General features: G+C 36.9%; 1 protein-coding gene across 1 annotated transcript in view; it reads right to left on the reverse strand.

Moving 5' to 3' along the window:
* Nucleotides 1–13300, reverse strand: part of LOC135117212 (hemicentin-1-like) — a 475120-nt gene that overhangs the window by 396930 nt on the left and 64890 nt on the right. The window lies entirely within an intron of this gene.

Consider the following 13300-nt stretch of genomic DNA (forward strand, 5'->3'; position numbering starts at 1 on the left):
ATTCGGAGTTTGAGCACAGTTTAAATATACAGTCGTGGTCAACTAATTAAAGACACCCCCCGACTCGAAGTGAAATAAATAGTAATGGTACTGACATGAGCTTAAACACGGTAAAAAATGTAATGTAATTATTATTTAAACAAACATTACATTGTGTTCTTAAAATTAAGGACAAAAAACATTTGCTTTTTTTAATACTTTAGATATAACGCTCTGTGGGAACTGAACACTAACTTTTGTAGCGGATAATTGGCTAGTCAGCTAATTAAAGACAGCAAACGCCGACTTAAGAAAAAAAAAAACGTAACATAGAAATAGTCGCCATAGTTTTTCTTAAATTAAGTAAAATATTTATGAGAACTCAAATTAGGTATCAATTAAGGTTTCCTTCATTAAAACTTTTCATTTTAGTCCAATCAATACAACTATATAAAACTAAAATTTTGGTAAGTAAAATGTTTTAGGCTTTTTTAATTAAAGTTTTGCCATGCGGATTCATTCATACCACTTGAACTGTAATAAGGACATGGTAATAAATTTATTATTAAAGATGCCTTGTTAATGGCACTAAAAAAGTCAAGGTTTGGGAATAAGTGAAAACCGACTAAACTTGTCCGCAAACAGACTTTACTTACAGTGGTGTTATAAGGAAATTGAGAACCATTCACATTATTCGGTATTGTTTTTTTCGGAGTGATCTGATGCTAAAAGGACAAGAATTGTGTCTGCAGAACTTTATGATGACAGCCGGGTAGGGAAAACCTGTAGTGCATGTGTATACGAAGATGTTACTTTTGGAAAAGCTACGCGTGTCTGTCTGTACTGTAGTAGGCGTTTTCTATGAAAGGTGAAAGTTGCTCTGAACAAGTATTGAAAAATGATTTTTTTATCCGATAAAACAAAGAGATTTGATGAATTCTAAAAAAATAAATTGATTTTAGTAACCTCCAAAACATGTGATGGAACCAAAGTACCCCAAGAAAGTTCTCAAACGTAGAGGCAAAAATGTTATAGTGTGAGGCTGCTCGCCACTGTTTAGTGTAAGACCCTTCAGAAAGGTATTATTAAAAGGGAACTATATTTTTTGTCACCATTTATATTTGTCATCAAGTTGTATCACCTAATAAATAGATCTATCGCCACGAAATATGTTCGTTCTCAGATAAACAAAGAGTGTTCCCAGGTATGAATTACCAAATTATTGTTAATATAATGTGTAAAATATGAGATGGATTACCAATAAAATTGTAGTGCATTACATGAATATAAACTTCGTTCTTATAATAATAGTTTTATTACTTAAATAATAGCTTGGTGCTCAAAATGGTAGATCTGTCACCAAATAAATCGATTAATCCTGACTGCGACTCCTTTTTATTTGTTACTAGCTGTTGCCCGCGTCTTCGTCTGCGTGACAATCATCATCATCATCATCTCAGCCATAGAACGTCCACTGCTGAACATAGGCCTCCCCCTTTGATCTCCACAGATACCTGTTGGAAGCGACCTGCATCCAGCGTCTTCCGGCGACCTTTATAAGGTCGTCTGTCCACCTCGTTGGTGGACGTCCTACGCTGCACTTGCTAGTCCGTGGTCTCCACTCCAACACTTTTCGGCCCCATCTGCCATCTGCTCTGCGAGCCGCGCCAGGGATAGCGGAGCTGCCGGGGACTGGGGGCCTGGTTTCTGTGCTTTTCATTAGGAGGGTATTTGCCTTTAATCGCCACGCTTGGCAGGCGGGTTGGCGATCGCAGTGAGTATGTACAGTTCGCAGAGGGCGCTGCTGCCCGACCTCCGGTTTTCCCTTAGTCGCCTCTTACGACACCCACGGGATGATTTGGGGGGAGCGCAATTCTAAGCCGGCGTCCCACGGCAAAATACTGCGTGACAAAATACTACTTATCCCGTAGGTGTATCCATTCACATGACAGTATAATTAGGATTATTACTTAGCAGCCGCACGGGTTGATCGATCAAGGTAGTTCGACGATGTGTGACTATTTATCTAAACAAAAGAAGTAAAGTTTGTGACGTTGTGGAAATCTCTGGATCTAGTCAACCGATTGGAAAATTATTACGTAAGGGGCGAAAGTAATAAGGCACGCCACCATAGTGGCGGTAAGTCCGGTCTCAGGTCAGTCGGTCGTGAGGAGGCGCCTGGGTATCACCACTGTGCGGACAGCCACGAGGACACGGTGGACCACACAGTCCAGGAGTGCCCTGGGAAGAGCACCGCCGTATCCTCGTCGAGGCTTTAAGCGGCGGCGACCTCTCGCGTCCGGCCCTGGTTCAGGCCATGGTCCAGGGCGAGAGGGAATGGGATGCCTCCTTCTGTGAAGCAGTCATGCTCGAGGAGGAGGCGGCGGAACGGCGGAACGGCGGAACCAGTTCACTGGTTTGAGGAGATCAGATAGGCACTCCAAGTAACATATTGGTACTCAAACAGATTCGGTTTGACTTAAAGCCAACACCCACATAATTTAATTACACTCTAATATTGATGTAAATAGTAGCGTAGTTAATATAACTCCCTAACTGAAAAAATCTTGTTGATCTTTCAATAAAGTTAGAGAAGCGGGTGTGCATGATGATTACTATGAGTTGGTAAATACGTGATGAAGATGACCACATTCACTTTACTGAAGATGACTGGTCTGGCTGTAGGTGCAGCGGGCAAACCCATGCAGCAGTTAACTAGACTCTGGGAGGGAAGCTAGGTTTGGAAGCTTATATTATCCAAACCACCGGCACAGAAAATCTGAAATTAATCAAGATTTAAAGAAGGTACTCGTCCAGATTAACTTTCAAATACTTAAAATTACTCAATTCAAAACAGATTATTTAGTAGAAATAACTTCTTAATTATTGTAGTAGGGAGTCGCTTACAAACTCAAGGTACTTATAATATTATGCACTCAGTTCACCAAATATTTCACTATATTACAAGTTACAAATTAATTTGAAACTTTCAGTCATAATTGCATTCCCAGTTATTACTTTTCACACTTTTATAGTCAATGGGAACCAAAGATTATTTACTTTATGATAGGAACTAGGAACACAATGTAATTTATCTTTCATAAAGGAAATTACTCCCACGACAGATGTTTGGCTGTATGCTGTAATCATAGCCATCATGTAGCATCACAGCATTAAAACGATTTACTGATTCGCACCAATCTTAAAACAAATGAATGTTCTATGTTCAATTGGTGAAAAATACATGAATTTCATAGGTATGCAATGTGATATTATGATACAGGCTTTCTGGAAAACCCTTATGTGATTAATATACAGTACAATTACTAACGTACAACTTACCTATATGCTTCAAAGAACACACAATTAAACTTTCCAAGTAAAACCTAGACATGAGCACTGGTGTGACAATTCTTTAAAGTCTCGTACAATAATTTATAGTCGAGTCGGTGACTGGATACCATACTAGCATCCTTACTAGATACTTTAACTTGCACGTTCTTTGGACAGACGGCCAATTTGTTCAGATTTCGGCTGTTTAGGGGGACTTCTAATCCGCAAACTGAACTTACCATACCTGCCCCTTCCTTTCTTTTCAATTCAAAAGAAATAATGTTCGCTACTTACAGACACGCCGCCAATATAATATTTTCACTCGTCGCCAAATGTAGTGTTCGTCCTACCTGTGTCTCTGTAATTACCATCCGATAATTAGGATATCGGCTCGCTTGTCCACATAACGTCTTACTCCCGTGCCACACACTCTCCCGGTTTCCCGCCAACTGGCCATAGAGTATAGTGTGCACCCTCCGCGTCTATGCGACAACGAGACGACAGATATCGGTGATAATACAGTACACTACAATAGTCATCAGGCAGGCGCATAGTTTCACTACAGGGGGAAACACTTGAGGATTTTCTGTGCACTCACTCACTTTCTTTCTTTCTTCTTTCTATGTTAAGTTGGGATTCCACCGAATTGTTTGAATTAGTTCACGAACAGGCCAATATCTGTGAGAGTCCAATTCATGTTTGTGTTTGTTGGAATATACGCATGATGTAGGTACGTATAATACCTCCTTTACAAATATCCAAGATTATATAAAGCATACCTACTTCAATCATTCGTCAAACATTCAATCATTCAATGTTCACTTCTATCGTACATTCTTACATTCGAAATATAACAGTCGTTCAGGATACATGTGTTTTCTTTGTCTCACCTGCACCCATATCCAACAGGTTATGGGCCCAGGCCGTTTTCTGTAGTTAAAAGTAATACAACTAAATTTTAGATTCAGTGAAAGAGTGTAAATAAAAATAGCATTAACAATGAACTTCAAAAGTCTGCCAATAACATTGAATACTGCAACAATGACCAGGACGGTTGCATTTTTATGATTTCATAATGGTAATTGTCTGCTAATTATGTAGAAAATAATACTGTTTATTTTCTTTTAGATTCTGGTGTGACAGATCATGATGACATATATCATATTGACAAATCAGAAAAAAATAAAAGATTGACAATGTAAAAAGGTTTTAACCTCGTACGTCGAATAGGGTATTTTAGTCTAGATGAGAAAAAAATTAAAAGTGTATTACAATGATTGTTTAGAGGAAAAGCAATCGGGAAATGTTAGTTTCACTTCGTAAGGTACATAAATATATTTTTTATTGCAGTTTAAAGTTTTTAGGTTTTTTTATCTGTCTTTGAACACTACGAAATGTCGCCGCCATGCTAATGAAGTCATTACGGTCGTAAACAAAAGTGTCAGCTTTCAGTGTCAAAGAAACCTGGAGGGTATGCAATTAGGTTTCATTTTAATCCTTTTTACTGAACCCATTATTTTATACTTTATATACTTTTCCATGTCATGTTCCAACTGAAACGTAAGAAAAATAAGTTATTAGCATCTTTACTACATAGATTTTATAACCTCTAAATATTATCCACATTTCCCAAAGTATTGATTCTTGAAGTAGTTAACCTATCATTAAAGAGTATATTTCATTAGATAGGTAATGTTAATACAGTTACTTACATCAAAGTGATCTTCACAAAAGTATAAACGAGATTTATCTGATAACAGTCCGGGATCTCGTCTCGCAACTTTTAACCAAGTGTTTCTCATATTTATATCCACTGGTACTTGAATCCATAATTTGTCTGGTGTTTTTACACTACTGTGTTCTCACATTCAGAAACAACACACCAACGATACGGAGCATAATTACTCATTATTAAAATTTTCAATACATATCAAAATATGTATTACTGACAGCTGTAGTTTGTTTACTAACGTAATGACGTCATGACCAAAACATCAACAATCATGGCGTCCGTTGTGTGCCGCGTTTTCGCGAAATACGCGCGAAATTTGAAATTATGATAAAACAATTAATTTATAAATATTCGTACATAACGTGAGAAAAAAAAATATTTTTAATTTTTTAGAGATATATTAAGACTAAAGAATTTATTTAAGATATATTTCAAAAATGCATGTAATACCCTATCATTGACCGGAGGTACGTTATAATTTGCCAAAAGACTGGTACCTATGTCGGTAATTTTTTTAACATTTATGGTAAAAATAATAAATGTTTTATGACAGGTGAGAACATCAATCAATAATGTTTTTAGTATTATTTTTAAACAGTAATAATTCTCGGAGTAATTTTAAATTTAGTTGAAGAGAATCACCAAGACTGTGTAAAAGAGTATACATTACGGCATAGTACACTAGGTTACTTAAATAAACAGAAAAATAAAATGTTCAAATATGGAGTTGATGAAAATAATGTTTTTATTTGATAATTTTGATGAATTATGTGAACGTTGCAAACTTGGTAAAAACCATGTACTGTAGATAATAAGAAATATTTTGTTACGTTTGTAGACAATTTTATACATTACAGTGTAATATCACACTGTTATTGTATTTAATGTACGCTAAGTCAGAAGTGCTGAAATGTTTTCAAGATTTTGTTGTTAAAGTGTAAAAGTTATTTAACCATAAAGTAAAATAATTTATATTGCGATAGTGGGCGAGAATATCTTTCTAATGAATTTAAAGATTATTATTGTGTTTGTAAGGAATAACTTACTGTTTAACGGTACCCTATAGCCACAACAAAATGGTGTCGAGGAGCATATGAATCGTACATTAACCGAAATGGCTCGACAATTGGTTACAAGTGCGAAATTGTATAAAATATTCAGGGGTGAAACTATATCAATACCTATACATATACAAATAGACTACCCATAAAAGCGCCCTCGAATAATAAAACACCATACAAAATGCGGCACAATCAATACCGCAAATACGAAACCGAAAATAAGTCGTTCAAGACATTTAAAATAATGATGATGATTCGGTTCGCGAGGTCATGATAAAACCAAAGCCTCAAAATGTGACGAAAAGTCATTTAAAGCCATATTAGTTGGTTACGACCAAAATGGTTACACATTATTTAATACAGAAAATAATCAGTTCCTTATTGCGAGGAATGTTGTATTTAACGAGTTGAATTTCTATTATACCTGTTTAAATTCCCGCCTAAATTAACAAGCCCGATAACGACGATAAATTCGGCAAAGTTAATAGGCAACTAACACAAACATAATCATTCCCCTGATAATAGCTCTGAAGCTGGACCTTCATCTAACAAAATGAGACGTAATAAAAATAATTCTCAAAGTACCCCAATAGATTATAAAAGGATTGACGACCCATTTTTAGTTATCGCTCACAACTGTTCAATCACTACCATGCATCTATGGTGACATTTTTAGTGGGGATGATTCTAGTTTATGTTGAAAACCACTAAAAGTGAAATAGAGTCTAATCATAGAAATAATACTTGGACTCTTATGGCAAGACCTAAAAATGTTAACATAAAAAGTTCAAAATGGGTAAGGACAATTAAAATAAGGACAATTAAAATAACGAGTTGGGTAAACCTACACGGTATAAAGCCCGATTAGTAGCTCGTGGTTTCACTCAACAATACTTACAAGATTATAACGAAACGTTCACTCCAGTAGCTCAAATATAATCTTTCCAATTTATTTTAACTCTTGCAAATCAGTTTGATTTACATGCCCATCTTATGGACGTAAAAACCGCTGTTTTGAAAGGCATTCTTAAGGAAGATATATCTAAGTATATGGAAGTGCCTTATGTACGTAATGTTTGGTACATGATCAGATATTGGGGCTGCTAGAGGTATTTTAAGTCGGTATCAAAGTAAAATTAATGAAGTTACGGAAGTTCCTTTGAATATCTATGAGTGATTTCAACTTAGACGATAGTTTTTTCTCATGCTCTTCAAATTCCAACAGTTTTGTCAGTGCGGATGGCGACTTTTCTGCTCCTTTGACGTTGGGTGATCAGATCTCCTCACTTCTGTCGCCGTATCCTAATAATTTCAATATAGCCCACATAAATGCTCAAAGTGTTCCTGGTCACCACTCCGACCTTCTGGCATCTATTGACAGTGTGCATCTTGATGCTTTGTTGATTTCCGAGTCTTTTTTGAAACCTTCGCTTCTGTCTGCTCACTATGCCCTCCCTGGTTTCGTTCTGGTTCGGAACGATAGAACAGGAAAGGGAGGTGGGGGCGTTGCCATGTACTTGCGGGCTGATGTCCCGTATAAGATCATCAGTGCTTCCCCTTCACTGTACTCGGAATCAGCAGAGCATTTATTTCTTGAAATTATCCTAAATCACACCAAGATGCTTCTTGGAGTAGTCTATAGTCCGAACCTCAACATTAATTACTTTGACATGTTGGATTCGCTGTTGAATGATTATTGCCCTTTGTACGAGCATATAGTCATGATGGGTGATTTTAACACTTGTCTGTTGAAGGATGACAGTCGAGCGCTTAAACTTAAATCTCTTCTTTCTTCTTTCAATCTTAGTATTTTACCTCTTTCTGCTACTCACCACTTTCCCAATTGTACTCCTTCCTTGCTAGATCTTATGATTGTGTCAAAGATCAGCAATGTTTCTTTCACGGACAGCTTACTGCTTGTTTTTCCTACCACGATTTCATCTTTCTATCTTACAGGATTCGTCCTCCTAAGCGAAAGCCACAGTACCTTTTCCTTCGGAATTACAAGGGCATTGACTTGGAGGCATTGACGCGTGATGCTGATCTCATTGACTGGACCTGTATTCTGGAGAGCACCTGCATCAACGAAATGGTAGACTGCTTCAACTCTAAATTAATACGCTTGTTTGATAGCCATGCTCCTATTCGTCGTATTAAAGTTAAGAATATTCCGGCTCCCTGGCTCACTCCTGCCATTAAAGAGTTGATGGCCAGTCGGGATAGGGCGAAGAGGAGGCTGAAGCGTAGTCCATCTGAGCGCAACCTTATTGCTTACAAATCTTTACGTAACCGCTGCAGTCGAATGTGCAGAGATGCTAAGAGACGCTACTTCCATAATTCTCTCGATAATCGTAGCTCCTCCGAGGTTTGGAGATTCCTAAAATCGATCGGTATCGGAAAGGCTGCGGCTACTTATAGTGGTGACACTGATGTGTGTGCTCTTAACAATTACTTCTCCTCTCCTCCTGTTCGTTTGGCTGCACACGTCAGAGCCAGTACATTGAGTCAGCTGGCCAGTCTGCCGTTGCCTGATTGTCCTCCATACGAGTGGTGTGCTGTGACCTCCGATGACGTGAAGAGGTCTATTCTTGCGATTTCATCTAATGCGGTTGGCAATGACGATATATGCTCAAGAATGATATCCCTTACTCTTTCCTCTGTCCTTCCTGTTTTGACTCATATTTTTAATTTTTCCTTATTCTCCGGTTCCTTCCTGATCTGTGGAAAGCAGCGATTGTCATTCCTTTACCCAAAATCCTACATCCTATTGCTGTGACAGATTTTAGACCCATCTCAATCCTCCCTTTCCTGTCTAAAGTTCTTGAGCATTTAGTTCACCGTCAGTTGTCTGCTTATATATCCAGAATGGACCTGCTGAGTCAGTTTCAATCTGGCTTTCGGCCTGGTCACAGTACTTCAACTGCATTGCTAAAGGTCACTGATGATATTCGCCTTGCGATGGAAAACAAGTCTCTCACCTTACTAGTCCTTCTTGACTTTAGCAGTGCATTCAACTCTGTTGATTTTGATATTCTTCTCGGCATTCTAAAATCTCTCAATATTTCCCCTTCCACCCTAAGTTGGTTTGATTCTTATTTAAAAGGCCGTTCGCAATTTGTCCGCCTCGATAACCTAACCTCTGGCTGGTGCAATCTCACTGCGGGTGTACCTCAAGGTGGCGTTCTCTCTCCTCTCCTGTTTTCTATTTTCATTGACTCTGTCACTAAGGTCATTTCTTCCCACTTCCATCTCTATGCAGACGACTTGCAGCTTTACAGACATTTTCCCTGTGCTGATGCAGAAGCTGCCATTGCTGCCATGAATCGTGACCTGGATGCGATTGGTGATTGGGCGCAGTCCTTTGGTCTGCAAATTAATCCCAGGAAGTCTCAGGCCATGATTATTGGTAGCAGATACATGCGTAGCAGGCTAGATGTTGCGTCACTACCACCGCTTAGTTTAAATGGGGTTCAGATCGACTACACTAATACAGCGAAAACCTGGGTGTTATTCTAGATTCTAACTTATCGTGGTCAGCTCAGGTCAATGAAGTTAGTCGCAAAGTTCACTACACTTTTCATACGCTAAAATGTCTTCAACACTTTTGCCCTTAAAAACCAAAATTTCTCTTGCTCAGACTCTCATCCAACCTATTATAGATTACGCCGATGCCTGTTATCTGGATGCCACAGAGGAGCTTTTAAATAAACTTGAGCGCTTGCAAAATCTTTGTATTCGTTTTGTCTTCAATCTCAAAAAGTATGATCATGTTTCACAATTTCGCAAGGATCTCAAGTGGCTCCCTATTCGTCTTCGCAGGAACACTCGCATTTTGTGTCTTCTATTCAATATCCTCTTCAATCCTAAATCTCCTTCGTACCTGCGGGAACGTTTCTCCTTTCTCCGCTCACCTGATGCTTCCTGCAGGACTCATCTCAAATCCCTACTTAAAATCCCTTCCCACTCCACTGATTTCTACTCCTACTCCTTCACCGTGCACGCTGTACGGCTGTGGAATAAGTTGCCGCCTGAGCTGAGGAGCTGCCAAACTGTTGCATTATTTAAACGCAAGTTGAAGGAACACTATCTTTCCTTGTCATCATAGATGCTTATAGTATTTAGTGTATTTATATATTTTTATACATATATATATATATTTTTTGATATATATTTTATATATACATATTTAGGTTAAGTTAGTAATTATTTTATGTTAGTTTTAGCTTCTTTTCTTTTTACGCACTCTATCTGCATCTCTTTCTATTCTAACTCTCTCATAACGGGCCAGCTGGAAGAGATTTCTAATGAAATAAGCTGTGCCTTTGTACTATCTTTTCTATTTTTCTTCTTCTCTGTATTCTGTGTGTGTGTACATAAATTGTTAAATAAATAACTCTTAAATTAAAGCTGACCTATGTGAAATGTGATTACAAACAACTGATGGCAGGGTATGCAGATTCTGATTGGTTGAGGCGACGTTATTGACTGCAAAAGTACAACAGATCACATATTTAAAGTGTTCGATAATTGTACGTAATTTCGTGGAATAAACGGAAACAAAATAGTCGCCGGTTCCTCAAAAGAAGCTGAATATTGCTTATTTGAAGCTATAAAAGAAGCTATTTGGATAAAATCATTATAGTATAGCATAGTTCTATTCTTATAAAACTGCCAATGATGATATATGAAGTTAATAACAGTTGTATTAGCATCGCTAATAATCCTACAAATCACAAACGATATTGTGACGAATTTAGTTAAGTTTTTATGTGTTGATTTGTGTGATGTGATGTAGATATTATTTATGTGTTTTTAGTTTAGTTTAGAATTAATAAGAACCCATCTGCCGCATTAGGCACGTCCTGTAAGGGTAGATGTAAGGTTGTATATGTAAATAAATAAGTAAATGTAATAACAAAATACCAGACAACCAGGCAACAGTCTGGAACTGAATGACATGAGGTTTAAAACTCATATATGAAAGCCACACTTTGTAAGAAAGCATATTATAAATTAGAACATTAAGTTCAAGATAAAAAATGCTTAGAAATGTGGTGGTCCTGCTCCATAGGCCATACTAACAATATCTAATTAATAACCAAATTAAAATTACATTTTAAAATTGTATTTTTCCTTTGACTATGCTATTTGTCTGGTGACAAAATATGTACATATAAAAGGATTAATGAATGTGAATGTTTATACTTATCACAAGATAAGTTACAAAGTACATTAAAATATTCATATCACGTTTAAATAATTATCTTTATAAATGGTATTTGACTCATGCATTTTCATGAAACATGAAAATTTGAAGCATGAAGCATTTTAATGGTCATTTCATTCTCATATGTTTTTGTTTGCGATTCTACATGACCTTCGCATGCTGTTATTGTATGAATCAATACATATTTATAAACTGTATTACCATACTATGTATTTTTTTTTTTAAGAGTAACCATGGAGTTACTTGCCTCTTCTCCATAGGAAGCTACTTTTAGAATGGGCAAATAGAATCAAATTAGCCGGCACACAAAAACACTGTCACTCACGATTAGTTCTTGTGTGCCGGCTACACTAACACTGATTTTAAGCGGTTTAAGATGAAGCGGTGCGGTTATTTAATTTATTTTTACATAAAGTGCGGAGCGGTGTCGCGGTGATTCGAAAAGTTTTCGGAATACAACGGCGGGAGCGTTGCGGCGCTAGTCGCGCCGAGAGTTGGTGCGCGCGGCGCATCTTCCTTCTCTTTCTGGTGTATTGTAGCGGGATAGGAGGGAAAGGGAAGGATAGCCAACTCATACTGTGCGGTTGCGGAAGTATAAAATGTTAGAAAAGATGCGTTCAGAAATTGCATTGGAAACAATATAGTTAATTAAATTAAAAATGTAAAACTTGCGCGAGCAGTAAGTTTGATTCTATTTGCCCATTCTAAAAGTAGCTTCCTATGGAGAAGAGGCAAGTAACTCCATGGTTACTCTTAAAAAAAAAAATACATAGTATGGTAATACAGTTTATAAATATGTATTGATTCATACAATAACAGCATGCGAAGGTCATGTAGAATCGCAAACAAAAACATATGAGAATGAAATGACCATTAAAATGCTTCATGCTTCAAATTTTCATGTTTCATGAAAATGCATGAGTCAAATACCATTTATAAAGATAATTATTTAAACGTGATATGAATATTTTAATGTACTTTGTAACTTATCTTGTGATAAGTATAAACATTCACATTCATTAATCCTTTTATATGTACATATTTTGTCACCAGACAAATAGCATAGTCAAAGGAAAAATACAATTTTAAAATGTAATTTTAATTTGGTTATTAATTAGATATTGTTAGTATGGCCTATGGAGCAGGACCACCACATTTATGTTTTTGACTTTCATAAGTGCTTGTTATGGTCTAAATGAAGTAAATGTTTTGACTTTGATTTATGATGCAAAGTTTTTAGAATTAAGTTGAACTTAATTCTAAACCGGGCCGCGGAAAACCTCAAGCGGCACAAATATGTAAACCTCACCGGCAATTGCATTTTTGAGCCGTTTGGGGTTGCAACCCTGGGACCATGGGGCCCAAGTGCCCACAGACTATTTCGAGAAATTAGTAAGCGATTAATGGAGTCCACTCGTGACCAAAGGGCTGGCCTATACTTCGGTCAAAGGATATGCATTGCCATCCAGCGTGGCAATGCAGCCAGCCTTTTGGGCACGATCCCAGCTGACAGCGATGCGGATGAATATTTTGATACCTAGTTTTAATATTTCCCTATTATAGATTAATATTGATTATTATGAATGAATAAAATATTTTTAAATAGTTGAACTTAATGTAAATTTTTGAATAATTTCAGTTAAATGATTTTATTTAGAATGCTATTATGTTTTGGCTATAACAAATAAACTAAGCTGTTAATCAAAGTTATTGTAATTTTTTTATGCAGCAGGTACTATTAATGATTGTATAAATTGTATGTCAATATTGCATATTGTCCTATACTGTAATAAACAAATTGAATTGTATACTGTATGTATATATCAAACAATATTTAAGGTTCTTCTAACCTACAGACAGACATGTGTTGCTGGGGAGTTTGTTGCGCCACTTCTTCTTCCCAGTAAAAACACATATGAAGTGGTGGAAAGGTGGGCGTTTTGGGGGACTGTCTTTTATAAATTCCTG

Source organism: Helicoverpa armigera, chromosome 8, assembly GCF_030705265.1.
Source record: "Helicoverpa armigera isolate CAAS_96S chromosome 8, ASM3070526v1, whole genome shotgun sequence".
In the NCBI taxonomy this organism is placed as follows: Eukaryota; Metazoa; Arthropoda; class Insecta; order Lepidoptera; family Noctuidae; genus Helicoverpa; species Helicoverpa armigera.